Source organism: Taudactylus pleione, unplaced genomic scaffold (assembly GCF_031769625.1).
Source record: "Taudactylus pleione unplaced genomic scaffold, aTauple2 ptg000070l, whole genome shotgun sequence".
NCBI classification, from domain to species: Eukaryota; Metazoa; Chordata; class Amphibia; order Anura; family Myobatrachidae; genus Taudactylus; species Taudactylus pleione.
The window spans coordinates 11,949,867-11,965,792 of NW_028284472.1; the positions used below are offsets into that span (position 1 = coordinate 11,949,867).

The 15,926-nt window shown below is 48.4% G+C and overlaps 1 protein-coding gene across 1 annotated transcript in view; it reads right to left on the bottom strand.

Moving 5' to 3' along the window:
- SUPT3H (SPT3 homolog, SAGA and STAGA complex component) overlaps nucleotides 1-15,926 on the bottom strand; it is a 534,367-nt gene that overhangs the window by 14,184 nt on the left and 504,257 nt on the right. The window lies entirely within an intron of this gene.

Below are 15,926 nucleotides of genomic sequence, written 5' to 3' on the forward strand. Positions count from 1 at the left end.
AACTGCTGTTTCTTGGGCCAAATCAATACTCATAATCTTCCGGATATTAACAAATTTTAGAGAGTGCTCCATGACTCCCAGGAGAGCAGGGAGTCCTCTTGTACTCCACTCATCTCCCTTGTGAAGTGGCTCAGGGCTGCGAAACATGTCACCATGGCAATTGCCATTTTATGATTGGCGACATTCATACTGCGTGACAATGATGACACAAATCACATGATCTTTCCCCATGAATTTAGATCTAGCCTCCAGGATTGGGCTCACTGTCAGCAAAGATGAAAGGACAGTGCTCACTATCAGCATCGATGCCATACGCCAGGGCTTGACAAATTCCAGGGGCCAGGTCGCCATGGCTACCAGATTTTGCTGCCTGGCTACCAGATTTTGCAGTGAGGGAGGAAGCAGATCCTCATCAGCTCTGGCGGAGATTTGTGCCTATAGTATTGCAGTGTTCATATCATGCACAGGAGTGCATGTGCTGAGTGTCGACTGCTGTGCTTGTGTCCGTCCCGACCTGCGCTGACGACTCCTCTCCATACTGGCCTGCTCTGATCCCTGCTGTCTGTCCCAGTCTATGCTGATCCTCCTGTATGTCCTCGGCTGTCTACTGTATCCTATCTCCTGGTGCATAGATCTCTCCGGTGGTAGGGTCTATGCGTGGCCAGGGATTGCGGAGCGGCTTCAGAGGGATAGTGATGTGACCCAGGGGCGTAGAGAGCCACACGGGGGGGCCCTGGTAAAGAGGGGGCGTGGCCTAATTTCAGAAGGCGTGGCCAGGCCCCCTTGAAAAAAAATGTTTTGCAGCGCCGCTTGGCGTCGCTGCGCGCCGGGGAGGGGGCGCTGTGAGCCCCTCAGCCCGGCGCAAAGCCAGTGGGGGGCGCCATCAGTGTGATCGCTCCCCCCTTCAGGCATAGGAGATTGCTGTGGCTGCTACTTAGCAGCCGCAAGCAATCTCCCGCTGCAGCCCAGCACACGCTGTGTGCTGGGCTGCTGCAGAGGGAGGGAGGGAGGAAGTGAGGGGGGTGCGGCGCCAGACCCGGGAAGCCCGGGCCCGGGTAAACTGTACCCGCTCCCCGCCCCTCTCGGCGCCCCTGGTGTGACCACGAGGGGAGGGGGGTTTTGTTGTACTTTCTGGCACCATTATTTTATGTGAAATGTGGTCAGTTATTACTGGAGGGTGGGGGGTGGAGCAGGGGAGCTGAGCAGAGTAGTGAGGGGGCTTCCATTTTACTGTATCCATTCAACTATGACCATTTTGTGGACTAGTATAGTGTGTATAACAGTTTCATAACACACACAGCTGTGCTCCTCATTCACTCCTGTAATTTTTTTTGGGGGGGACGGTGGTCTGGCTCCAACACTTTCATCCTGGCTCCTAGATTTTAGAAAAAATTGTCAAGCCCTGCCATAGGCAGATGGGCCACAATTGTAATCTGACAATCGTTGACACATTCTGGTGCTCTGCTCATGGGTGATACATTTCTAAAGTTGTTGCAGCCTGTTCACAAAAAAAAAATGCAATATGCAAAGTACCTAATCGTTAAACTGCTTATGTCCTCCAGCTATTGGCCGAATATGCAGGGGCTACCAGTCACCAAAACCGGGGCAAATATATTATAGCACTCCCCTCAGTGAAATTACATCCCCCAGTCAGTCAGTCTTCATTATAACTCCCATCCCCTGCCTTAAGAGTGTAGAATCTGCCGGTGGGTTCTAGCGTAACACACTCTGCGCACGTTCACAAAGCCAAACGCACACATATAAGCGATTGTAGACATGTGCAATATCTGGTACGTAAGACGCCTTTATGCCTGGAGAAGCAGAACAGGTGAGGTAATGGGCGGTCTGGCATAGTCAGACAACAGTAAGGGGCGAGTTTACCCAAATCTGGCTGGCACACAGCTGCAGGAATAAGCATATGCGCCATTTAGGATGCACCTCCTAGAGGGTAGGTGCAAATACACGCCAGCGATGCTGACTCTGCATAAACCAGGTGCCTGTGCTGCCAATGCCAAGCCAGACAAACCCAAGATGTCCATGGTTCTGCATACAAGAGGAAATAGGAGACTTTTACTAATTACTCAGGCTTGTTGGAGGTGCCCGGCCAGGGCATGGGTCCAATGCCGCCCCCCCTCCCTCTCTCTTACCTGTCAGCAGCCCCCCCTTTGGACTTGCGCCCGGCTGAGGGGCTCACAGCGCTGTCTCCTCAGCACGCGGCGCTGCAAACGGATTTTTTTCTTTCATTTCTCTATGAGGGCGTGGATACACCTCCCATGATTAGGCCACGCCCTCTGATAGTAATGGGGCCGGCTTTCTACAGCCCTGCCCAGAGCGGAGAGGGGCACATCTTCCTTGTCAAAGTTACATGCGTTATAATAATTTTTCACCATTGGGTGGTACATAGGGGCCCATGTTTAGTTCTGCACAATCCATTTGATTCCAGATCGTTTTAGCGATATAGGTGAAGAGAAGGGGGATGTTACAGATGCCTGACAAAGCAATGACTTGGGCACAGGTGTCTGCACTCACACTGTCACAGGGCATCCTGTAGGGGAGAGATAAAGAGAAGCGGGATGCCACACGGGCTTGGTGAAGCAAAGGACACGCCTACTTTGGCACAGGTGATGTAGATGGCACATTGTTGTCACTCCTGCCACCTGCAAGGGCTACATCAGGGGTTGACCACATGCCACATTTAGGCCCTGATTCAGAGCAGGATGCTCTTACAGAGCGCTCGTTCTGAATCAGAGCCGGCCTTCTGGTTCTTTTAGAGCGGCCTCCTGGCCGCTCGCATAGCTGTGGGTGACCACCCACAGCTATAGCGAGCGGCCAGGAAGATGGTCGCGATGGTCAAGACCATCGCGACCATCGGGCTTGCGACGAGACCCTTGTGGTAGGGTCTCGTTGCCGCAAGCCCCAGAGAGATTTTGGCTCTCACAGAGCCGAAATCTCTCCCACTGACATCACTCGTGATGTCAGTGGGGCTGCCCCCAAACGGAGGCGTTCACATGGGAACGCCTCCGTTTGGGCAGCCACTCCCCCGGCCCGCCCACCAATGGGGGCGTGCTGTCACTCAACATCGACAGCATGCCCCCTTTAGCACGAGTACCAGAGAGATGGTTTGCCCATGCACACTAGGCCACCATCGACCTGCTTGCGAGCGCATAGCGCTCGCGAGCTGGTCCGAATCAGGCCCTTAATCTGCTGTAGAACTACACGTACCAGCATGCCCTGCCATGGTACATGTTGCTGTGAAAGACGTGCTGAGATGTGTAGTTCCACAGCAAATAGGGTGCCTACTGACATATCGTTTGATTTTCTGATGATAAGCCTGATGGAAGTCACGTCACAGCTAACAAGTGAGACGTGTGCGATAAACTATCGGCAGACATTGGGCAGAGGTCCGCACACACTGCACTTTCTGAATGATACCAAAACGACGGGACACAAAGCGTGTTCAACACACGCTATGTCAGGAGCCGAACTGGACGGGTTTTAGACTGACCACTGGGCAGTGCTGACAGATACAGCCATGTACAGACAAAAGTCATATAGTGTGTACCAACCTTTCCAGTATCTACGCCTTTGACTATTGGAAGATCTGTCGGCAGCTTGGTCGTTGGACTATACACACTGTTAGACGTGCGCGATACCGTGGCTTCATTTAACTCATTCTTTTAAGCATGCTCGATCATCATTTTATGAGATGAAGCCGATTTATCGTCGATAAATGGGGAGTGCAGGTGAGTATATACAGTATTATACAATTCTCCTACCGATCATAAAATTCTCAGCTGCTCTGCCAGATAATTGTATAGTGTGTACTCCGCTTTATGAATAGGCGAAATAAATAGGTGAATAAACAGCGATATAATACTACAGAATGCAACGTACAAAGCAGGAGAAACCACAAGACAAATGAAGACATTTCCATCACTCCTCTTTTATAGAACATCCGACATTAAACCACAATTACAGCATAGATACTAAGGGATGTCGTCATTTGGTCGACATTCACCATGTAGATAGGTAACATGTAGGCTACGGACAGGAGGGTTAGGGCCAGGTACTAGGGGGAGGTTAGGCTACGGACAGGAGGGTTAGGGCCAGGTACTAGGGGGAGGTTAGGGTTAGGCTACGGACAGGAGGGTTAGGGCCAGGTACTAGGGGGAGGTTAGGGTTAGGCTACGGACAGGAGGGTTAGGGCCAGGTACTAGGGGGAGGTTAGGGTTAGGCTACGTACAGGAGGGTTAGGGCCAGCTACTAGGGGGAGGTTAGGGTTAGGCTACGGACAGGAGGCTTAGGGCCAGGTACTAGGGGGAGGTTAGAATTAGGCTACGGACAGGAGCGTTAGGGCCAGGTACTAGGGGGAGGTTAGGGTTAGGCTACGGACATGAGGGTTAGGGTCAGGTACTAGAGGGAGGTTAGGGTTAGGCTATGGACAGGAGTGTTAGGGCCAGCTACTAGGGGGAGGTTAGGGTTAGGCTACGGACAGGAGGGTTAGGGGGAGGTTAGGGTTAGGCTACATACAGGAGGGTTAGGGCCAGCTACTAGGGGGAGTTTAGGGTTAGGCTACGGACAGGAGGGTTAGGACCAGGTACTAGGGGGAGGTTAGGGTCAGATGACTCTGACGGAAGTGACACTCACATGACCGCTGAGACATGGAAGACAAATGGAGTCACCGCTCCCGTCAGGAGCAAGTAAGTCACCGCTGGCTCACCAGGGCCAATGTGTTGACATTTCACCAGTGTCTACACAATAAATGTCGACCATGTTCAATGGCAACATTAAGACCAGATGACCGTCAACAATTATATCACAACCAATACTAAAATGTCCCAATAAATCTAAATGAACCGCGGTACTTGGCTAGTAAACTGTTGAAACTGTACATATTATATTTTTAAGCTAACGCTGAATGGCTTTACACAACGTTACAGTGTGTTTCAACCTTCTCCTTACAAGACTGTCAATAATTATGCTGCATGCTAGGTTTTCAGCGTAAACATATTAACCAATTTAGGCTGCTAATGGAATACAAGTGTTTTTCCCCCATGAGACCTCGCAGTCAGCCCTCAGCTGCCGCACAAATGAAAAGCAGGACACACGTTATTTAAATAGAAAGTGCTAAACATTGGTAACAAAAGCAGAAAGCTGCAACTGCGGTGCCGTGGCTGGTGGGCTTCCTACTGAGACGCCCAACAGCTGCAGCGCTAATCCGTCACTGTGCGCATCAAGGCGCACCATCCCTCCATCATAAACATGGCCGCCTGTGTCAGTGCTGCCTGCAACATGCCCGCGTCTCACTAGTCACCCCCGTTACCAGCCATAAACGCACACCGAAGTTGCATCTCTCTGCATCCAATTCACTCTGCGTCTCTCGTAGGTAACCATAGAGATGCATGCGGGGTGCTGCTTGGAGGAATTCGCAGTATTTTAAACATTGGCCAAATGCGTGAATACCGGCTTTGCGTGCAGTTAGCGTGCAACTCTGAATCAAGCCTGTAAAATGGTGTAGAAGTCAGTTATGGCAAAAATGCTCCATGTACTTACAAAGCACTTTAGAAGTTGCTCACTAGGTACTGCCATATGTCTATAAAATCCTAAATACCAAATCACTTACTCGGATTAGTAAATAAAATGTTCCCTTTTAGCAAGTACGTAATACAAGGCATGAGAGTAGACAGCTCCATTCAATCATCTTTTCCAGAAACCAAATCTTTTTCAGGTGGGAGCGTAATTCAGCGCAAATGTACGCCCAATCTGCGCTCATGAATGCACACGCCGCTGACCCCCCGCCCCCCCCCCCCCCCAATTCCTCCCAAAGACTGGTGCACTCCCGCAAATGCAGCCATCTTGGCCCGCAAAGGAACTCATTTATGTAATTAGAGTAGGTGCGTGATGTCATAAAACAGCATTTGCACTGCAGGCTCGCACTCGTAGTAACTTTGAATGTGCACTTTACGGTAAGAAGAAAAACATCCCTCCGCTGTGTCCAACATCACTGCTGCACGCAACTCATAATCAGGCCCAATAGGAGAACTTTGCTGGATATCTTTAGCTTTACATACTTCTCACTTGTTGCTCTGTTTAATTCATTGAATAAATGACCTGTGGTGGATCTATTTGAAACTTTTCAGTAACATGAAACACTTTAGAAGGCATCGTGTTCCTGCATCAGCCAATCCCCCCCATGAGATTGCACAACGGTAGCAAATAGTGTTTACTTATACTGGCTGCATTTACACTACCGGAGTTCAAGCTGTAAAGTATTCCTATGGTGTAAAAGCACATAATGGTCGCCCTGCGCAGGCCAGCGTCTACGTGCCAACATCCAGTCTCTGCCTCGTTTGTGGCACCAGAAATCACATGGATGTCTGTGGAATCGTGATGAATCTCTGCTGCTAATTCCCGTTTCTTGCCAGATTATGTCCTGCTTGTTTATTAAGGGCTCAGTCCTGGCACTCCCAGATGAACACAGAAATGTGATACATATGATTAAAACAAAGACATAAAAAGTTCAGTAGCTGATCCAATGTTGGGGATGCAATGCGTCAGATTGCCAAATCGAGCATTAAGAACGGAGACGGGCTTAACATTCTAGGCCGGGTGCCAGCAGATTTAGGAGTCTGCAGCACTGATACACAATCTATCCATAATTATATTTGCAAACAGAAGATGGCAACAATGTCCCCTCTCCTAAGATTATCCATGCAACATGCTCTAATCACACAGGCTACACATGCCAACACTTGAATCGTAATCAACATTGTTCTAAAAGAACATGTTTACCAAACACACAGCGTAACTTTCTATAAGGAAAACCGCTACATGGCCAAAATACAAAACTGATCCTACATGAAAGGAAGTGTTTCAGCATTCGCCACCACATGTTCTATAACAACTAGAAAAGGGAGGTGCACCCAAACTAAATGACACTTATTTACCTTTAAATAATGGTGCTGTTTTATCCAGTTTACCCATCTATGGAAATTCCTCCACCAGGAGGAATTTCAGGCCCCAATACACCAGTTTCTAGGTGGCCCCTCTTTAGATGCTGAGAACAGAGATAGCGCGCGGCTTCGAGGTACTTGGGGATGGGACACTGACTGTGTTGCTTTTTGAGGCATCAATGTCTTAGTTTGAGGTTGTTATCCCCGATGGTGATTTTTTGTTTGTTTAGCTTTTGACTGTGAGAGGTCAAAGTTTTACCTCCATTTATGGGTTTGTACTAAAGTTTGCTTAAACTTTCTGAGTCCTGCTGCACTCCGAGTGTCAACGGACTCTCAGAGAAGAAAACGACAACTGGAATTGACACTCAATGTTTGGTCACTATCAATGTTTTGAGTACAATGTCTATATTATATTATATATATTAAAAAAAAGAGACTTTACCTTATTAATAACCATACTGGGAAAATATTAGATCAAGGGTGGTGTGGCAGAACAGCAGAGAGGGTGTTGTGGCAGAGCAGCAGAGAGGTAGAGAGGGTGGTGGGCAGTGGATAGAGCAGGGTGGGGCTGGATAGAGTGGGGAGGCAGAAAAGGGTGGAGACTGGGGGGTTGATTGAGGTGACCTGGGATATACTAGTGTGTGTGTCTGTGTGTTTATATATATATACACACACACACATATATATATCCATGATAGCGCTGAGCTGCCAGTGACCCATTACTTAAAAATTCTGAGGTCCTACCGCACTATTTCTGGTCCCATTGAAATGTAAGGTTAAGTGTAATATCTAAAATTGTTTGAGTCCTTAATGCACCTCAGACGCTCCCCGCAGAGACTTAAATTCACCTCAGACCTCCCCACATGGAATATGTACAGAAAACTGCTGGTAAGGCATAGCTATATGGCTACTTAGCAATGATAGCAATGTCATAGTTACAATACAGAAATACAGACATATAAAGAGCCTGATCAGGAGTCGGAAGCTACGCCAATATGCACGCAAATGTCCAATGTTTTTAAACTGTGCATGTGTCTAAGTAGCTATAAAGCTCCATGCTACTTTATGGGTGTGCTATGGGACTGTCGCTGAAGTGGTTGCGAACTTAGATTTTTAATCAATAATATTGGAGACCAGTGCCTGTTGGAGGGGTTGGGTATGAAACCCCGGCCGCCGGGTGAAATGACGACGCTGGAAGCCCGAACAAGCAGAATCCTGACGGCTAAGGTAAGTAAGCCAACCCTTCTCCCCTCCCAACCCTAAAACTCCCGGGGTGGTGCCTAACACCAGCATTAAAACCTCATACAATCTGAGAAACACGGTGGTGGTGGTATCATGGTTTGGGCTTGTTTTGATGTATCTGGCCAGGGACGACTTGCCATCATTGATGGGACAATGAATTCTGAATTATACCAGGATATTCTAAAGGGAAATGTCAGGACATGTGTCCATGAACTGCATCTCAAGAGAACGTGGGTCATGCAGCAAGATAACGACCCAAAGCACACAAGAAATTCGACCAAAGAATGGTTACAGAAGAATACATTTAAAGTTTTGGAATGGCTAAGTCAAAGTCCTGACCTTAATCCAATCGAAATGCTGTTGAAGGTCCTGAAGCGAGCAGTTCATGGGAGGAAACCCACCAATATAACAGAGTTGAAGCTGTTCTGTACGGAGGAATGGGGTAAAATTCCTCCAAGCCGATGTTCAGGACTAATCAACAATTACTGGAAACATTTAGAAGCAGTTATTGCTGCACAAGGGGGTCATACCAGAATACTGAAAGCAAAGGTTCACATACTTTTGCCACTCACAGATATGTGATATTGGATCATTTGCCTCAATAAAAAATAAGTATGTTTAATGTCTTTGTCTCATTTGTTTGATTTGGTTCTTTATCTACTTTTATGACTTGTGTGAATATCTGAGGTAGTTTTAGGCCAGATTTCAGCAGAAATATAGAAAATTCTGAGGGGTTCACAAACTATCAAGCGCCACTGTATATAGGATATTTTATGCCTTACTAAAACATGGCAGGCAGGGACAAGGCGGGCTGGGGGGGACAAAGCCTAGGTGATGCCGCAGAGAGCAACAGAAAGGGGGCGGTACAGAGCGAGGGTGGAGCAGCAGATAGCGAGGGGGTGGGCTGGGTCCCTTTACTAACCTATACAGTATAATAATCGTCTAAGGTCTGTCCCGCCTCCAATATGCATATGCAGAGGGAGCCATGGCGTGCATCGCTCCCCCGCTGCTAGGGTGTCAGGACAGACCCAAACCAGAGAGGAGGGGGGGCCGCCGGGAATGGAGAAGGTAATTATAGCCGTGGAAGAGAGGGGGAGGGAAAGAGCGGCAGTGGGCAGAGCTGTGGGCAGAAGAAGGGGTGGGGCAGAACAGAGCAGCGTTCAGAGAAAGCCGCAGGGCATTATAGAACGGGTGTCAGAGTTTTACGGATCAGTGGACCTGATTCAGGGAGGTACTGTACGCTAATGCAATCCCAGCTGCGAAAATGTGCTAATGACCCACTCGCCATCCAGTGCTCAGAGATGCCAGCTGAACGCACGCACAAAACCGGAACCATCAGTAACACTGAACGCAGATCAGGCGGCCATTCGCCTTCTGAGTAAGTCTAAGCCGTCGCAGACACAGCGGGTCTCCAGGCAGGGCTCTCCTGCTGCCAGCCAGGACGCAATAGCTAATTTATGCACGCCCTGCAAACCGTGTTTAAACGGCCAGACACGCCTGCGTTTCTCTAACCACCCCCCTTTACCGCCCCCAGACGCTGACTACCTGTCACTTTGCGAATGAATCCTCTGTACGAGCGTAATCGCTGCGTGTGCACAGTGCGGCTTACATGCATGCGCTACGGCAAACAATCGCTCAATCTGCGGATATATCGGCGTTACGTTCATCTCTGAATCATGCCAAGAGAGGGGAGCGGGGAGGCACACAGCGGGCAGACTGAGGTGACCTGGCATATGCTGGGTCCCTTTACTAGTCCTTAATAATTAAATAGGCATACATTATTCCCTACAGTCTATACATTTTCCTAATGAACACTAGAGTAATGACATCTCAACTCAACATTTATATACTGTAGATATTACATGACGTGTATTATACAGTACAGTGATAATCTACAGCAGCTCCTGACGCTGGAAACGGTGGGTTATAAACGATGGACTACATCAGTTCTCAGTACCGGGAATCATTACATACTGTAAGCTTGTGTATATTAACTAACATTCGATTTTCAGGAGATAATTGAAGTGTTTCCACTATGCTATAATGACATATGGCAGCTGTTGTATAATCCACAGTAGGGATGCATCAGTCCCTATTTAGTGGCAATATATACATGGCTTCCAGAGCAGGCGGGGTGTAACTTACTTCTCCCCAGCTTGTGAGGTGTGAGCGTGCAGTTACAGAGACCTGTACGTGACCCGCGCTCTCACTGACACAAGGCTGTATAGACACTAATGGTTTTGTATTTTTGTTCAGAGAACATTTGAACTGGGATGGAAAGAGAAATGATATATTACAGTGGCAGTGTCACTGGTTAGCCCAGCACAGATGTGCTGCCAGCCTGCCAGGCTAAACCAACAGTGCTCTCCAATAATAGAGTGAGTGCGCCAGAACTAGTACTAGTTCATACGCAGGACATGTCCCCTGCCGATAGCAGGAACAATCTTTCCACGCTACAGTGTAATCTACCTGAGCTGCCCTGAGCTGGCACTGTACTCTCAGGGTAACTATTACTGTCACCAGGGCTGATAATCCCCTAGACATGTTTAAAGAATGTATCCTAAAAAAATTGCAGTGTTTTCTCTCTGCACGTCTCCCGAGCTAGCAGCCTGCACATATCAGTGAGATATGTGCTGGCTGCTTGTGTATTATGCCTGTTAAAGAAGGGTTAAATAAAAAAAAAAATTACATAGGGTCCTCCAAAAGCATAACCAGCCCGGACTGGTCAGTCAATCCTGGTTCCAAAAATTGTGGGGAACAAAACGAGTAGGGTTCCCCCATAATTTAGGAACCAGCACTAGGCTGCAGGGCCAGTGCTGGTTTTAAATATAGGGGGAAAAAAAATTGCATAGGGGTCCCCCTATATTTAAAACCAGCACCGGACCCAAACCGACCGTGGTAATGCCACAGCCAGGAGACCCTATTACCGGGTCTACATGGCCAAAGCATTCTCACCCCAAGCCGGTCAGGCCAAGCCGGGGATCTCGGGGGAGGTGGGGACCCCCCAAAAAGGGGTCCCCCCTCTCCCAAAACCCCAGGCTTGGTCTGAAGCCCGGGGCTCTTCCCCGCACCCCTGGGCTGTGGGTACGGGGGTAATAAAGTGTAAAATAGTAGAAAACTATTGTATTTTACAGTGGAAGTACAGGTGCCAGCATGACTGCCCTTTTGCACTTGTGGAACTACAAGTGCCAGCAGGCGGCTGGCACCTGTACCCCCACTATAAAATAAATAGTTAAAAAAGAGAACACACACACTGTATATAGTAGAGCTATTACTTACCTACCTCACTCACACATACTTACCTACTGCCAGATGTTCACGTCCACTTGTCCCCATAGATCCCGTTTGGAGTACCTGAAAAAAAGATCTTATACTCACCTGCATCCTCGCGCTGCTCTCTGTAGCATCCAGGGGTCTTGGCAAAAAAACAAACCGGCACAGATTGAGATCTAGAATCTTAGTAAATTTACAAACTGCATCTTTTTCATGAAAGTATTTCCGAGTTTGCCCGATTGTGAGAAGATTCCAGTTTGCGATCTCACCTGAGTTTTACGAGAGAGATTAAAGAACTCTCTCCAAAACTCACCCGAGTTTGTCTTTAGTAAATTTGCAAAATGAAAAACATGCCTAAACTCACCCGAGATTGTCATCTCAACAAAACTCGAATCTTAGTAAATTTACCCCTACATCTCTAACCTCATCCACCTACACACTCCTGCCCGCTATACTGCGCTAATGACCTGTCCATATGATTACCTCCTTACACTCCCATCTCCAGGATTTGTACCACGTGGCTCCTTGTCACTGTAACTCACTCCCCAAAACTTCAATCTGGGTTGAAAAACTAATTTCTTTATCAAAGCCTTCCAACTAACCTCAGAAACCACCCTTTTGTCCCCGTATACTAACTGTCATATAGATTGTAAGCTCTGACGAGCAGGGCCCTCTTCCCTTGCCTGCTCTTCTTTAACCTGCCAATGTCATCATATCCTCCCCTTGGCATTTCTGTTGCAATCAGTGACTCAGGACCTGTCTGCTGGTTCAGCCAATGCTAGATGCCTAGTTATAGCAATCTTTTTGTACTGAAGTGTTTATGGATATATTGTCTTCCCCTGTTATGATTATAGTACTGTACTTTTGATGGACTGTATTGCCCTATGTACAGCACTGGGAACCCCCTGCAGTGCCCTATAAATAAAGGATGATAATAATAATTCCCTCATCATTTTTTTTACTGCTAAATATAAGTCATGGTAAATTCCTGAATATAAGAAAAGTAAATCAGTTTTAGACTAGTTATTGCCCCGATTATGTTTTAGCTCAGTATAGATGATAAATACAGCTATTGCCACATGTTCCAATTCTTTATTTAAAATTGATGACTTTTTTATTTTTTTTTAATCAAACTATTAAAAGTATTGTGTGGGGCAAATGTATTATCCTGCCTCTTATCTCTGGCTTAGTGCAGAGATGTAGGATGTCTGTGCACTGAGATGTATTAAAAGAGAGTGGGTGAAGAAGTGGTACAATACCCCAACACTCCGTTGAGCTACGGATGATGCCACACGGAACTGCCCCTGGTGGACGCACTGACCCACATTAACATTACTTGTTTGTTTTTTTCTTTGCTCCCAACTCGGAATCAGCCCCTAAATTGTATTTGCTCAAACCTGGGGCTTAACTAGGTATTTGAAGGCCTCATAGCAAAGTTTGTAAGTGCCTCTATGTACCACCCAATTGTGAAAAATGTTTATAACACGTTTATGCCCCCCCTCCCCCCCATAAAAGCTGAAACTTTAGTAAATCTACCCCATAGCTTTAATTCTTGGCCGCAACACACTAAAGTGAACTTCGGCTACTGGAGTTCGATGAAAGAGGCAACCAGCATTTGTAGGACTGTAGGTAGGGGTGTGCGAGGGGTGCTAGTGCCCAGGGAGCAAGGCCCTGTTGGGGGCACCATTGTTACCCCCCCGCAGCACCAGACTGAGGGTCTCACAGCGCCCCCCTCCCCAACGCGCAGGGCCGCTATGCGGTGCTGCAAAGATCGCCCCTTTCACCCGAGCCTGCCTGGCCTTTCTACATCCCTGTATCTGGCTAGCAGCAACCATTAGCTCCACTTCAGTGCTACTTGCAGCATCCAGGGGACAAGCAGTGGCACAGCCAGAAAGGGGTGCGGCTTTAGTGGGAGAGGGTGTGGCCATTCAGCACACTCCAGGTTTCATCACTCTGGGTGCCCCCATAGTCTCTCCCTGCACTACTGGCTCCTCCTCAGTGACTGGGAGTCAGGTGATAGATTAGGATGTTAGTGTGCAGGCCCAGGCTCCCTGTCACTGAGGAGGAGCTGGCATTTTGGTGACACCCCTTCGGTTCGGAGGGTTACACCTGGTGCGGTTCGCACCTCCTTAGTGACGCCACTGGTGAGCCCTGCTCTGGTACTGAGCATCTATCCCAATGCAATGGGCGCCCAGGTCCTCTAGCAATGCTGATTGCCGTCTCTCTGTTGAATTCCAACACCCGAGCAGAGTTCACTTCAGTTCAGCATGGACCTAAGCAATCAGCTCAGCCTGACATCACATTACTGTTACACAATAGCTTTGTTTTCACTAATTACTTGTATCAGTTGCAATTAGTGTCACTATGTGATTCTGTACTAATGTGTTTATGTAGCTTTTGTTTTGTCTTTTACCCTTGAAAACTTAAAACATGTTTTACATTAAAGCCAAATGTGATGTAGTTCATAGCAAACCTACATACAAGGATTTAAAGATATTCACACAATTGTATTTTGGGTCATACTCCCCAATTAATTAAGAACTTTTAAACATTTTCATTTATATTTTTGTTTCCTTATAGTTTGAAAAACAGATGTAAACTTCTCAGCTTCTCTGTGGTACAGTTACAATATGTGTCCAGCTACATCTTTGATGCGTACGCAGCAAATAGCACCACGCCTGGCGCGAGGCGTGTGCCCACGGGCGGATATGCACTCTGTGGGCCTGATTCAGAGCGGGCCTGATTCAGAGGCCTCTGTGAGGCCTCCTGGCCGCTCGCATCCACCCACAGCTATTGCGAGCGGCCAGGTGATGGTCGCGATGGTCTCGACCATCGCGACCATTGGGGTTTGCAACGAGACCCTTGAGGTAGGGTCTCGTTCCCGCAAGCCCCAGTGAGCTTCTGGCTCTTAATAGAGCCGGAAGCTCACCACTTACATCACTCGTGATGTCAGTGGGGCCGCCCCCAAACGGCAGGAGTTCCTTCGGGAACACCTCCGTTTGGCCAGCCACTCCCCCTGCCCACCTCCAAAATGGTGCGAGCTGTCGATAAAAATCGACAGCAGCCCTCTTTTGGTGCGAGACCTGGAGCGATGGCGCGCCCGTCTCTAGCCGGGTCCTGCGCAGGCGCACGTTGGAGCCTGCTCCGGCGAGCGCAGTGGCCAAATATCGATCCGCTCGCTTGCGAGCGGGTCTGAATCAGGCCCTGGGTTTGCACATGTGCCCCCATAGGAATGCATGGTGCGATCGCAGTGTGCGCCATAGCGTAGCATATGCTGCTGCGGGTAATCTCGTGGCTCGATGCGTGTGTACGTTTGTAGCGCGATCGGCAATGATGTAGCAGGACACATCTGTACTAAGGAGCTGCAGTCATTGCTGTGGCTAGCCGTGCTGCGACCCCCTGCCCTATACTCGTCCGGTACCGCCATATTCCTGGAGATAAAGAATCAATGAAGCAATCATGTTGGCTGGAGAAGTCTTGTGTGTGTGTGATGTCTTGTGTGTGTGTGAGATGTCTTGTGTGTGTGTGAGATGTCTTGTGTGTGTGAGATGTCTTGTGTGTGTGAGATGTCTTGTGTGTGTGTGAGATGTCTTGTGTGTGTGTGAGATGTCTTGTGTGTGTGTGACGTCTTGTGTGTGTGTGACGTCTTATGTGTGTGTGACGTCTTATGTGTGTGTGACGTCTTGTGTCCAGTCCCAGTGTCTATTGTGACAAATAGATGCAAAGCCTGGTGGCTAGTGTTAATGTCACACCCCAGTCACAATGGGTAGGACAGTAAGTAGATTGAAGAGCCGGTGGCTGGCGTAGCAAGTAGAGCCCATTCTTGATGGTAAGTGTGATAATCAGACCCCGGATCTGATGGCTAGTGTAAAAACCAGAACCCAATCCCGGTGACTTGCATAAAATAAGACAGCATGCCTCATGGGGAATGGGTATGTAATGCCGGCAGTCGGGATGCCTCCTGTCAAAATACCGTCAGCGGCATCCTGATGGTTGGTATCCCGACAGGGGTTGGGCAAGTATACTTATCCTCCCCCTTCCCCTCCCTTCTTGTAGCCTTACCGTAATCCTCCCTACCCAGTACCATAACCCTCCCCCTTAGTGCCTAACCCTACCCCCTAGTGGTGCCTAACCCTAACCTCCACCCCAAAACCGAATGCTAACCCCGCTATGCTAACTAAACTTAACACCCCCCCAGCGGCTTACAGCTAAGACGCCCCGGACTTACCTCGTTTGGGCTGGTGTTTTGTCTGTATTACTGCATCGGGATTAAGATAGGCATCAGTATATCAACGCCCATCTTAAATCCTGTGTCGGGCTTCCACCGTCGGGATTCAGACCATCGGCATGTTGTTCGCCGGTCTGGTAACTACATCCCACCTCAAGGCTTATATGAAATGCTCACCCCAGACCAAGTTACTAAAGTAAAAGATTAAAATGCAGACCCTAGTCCATATG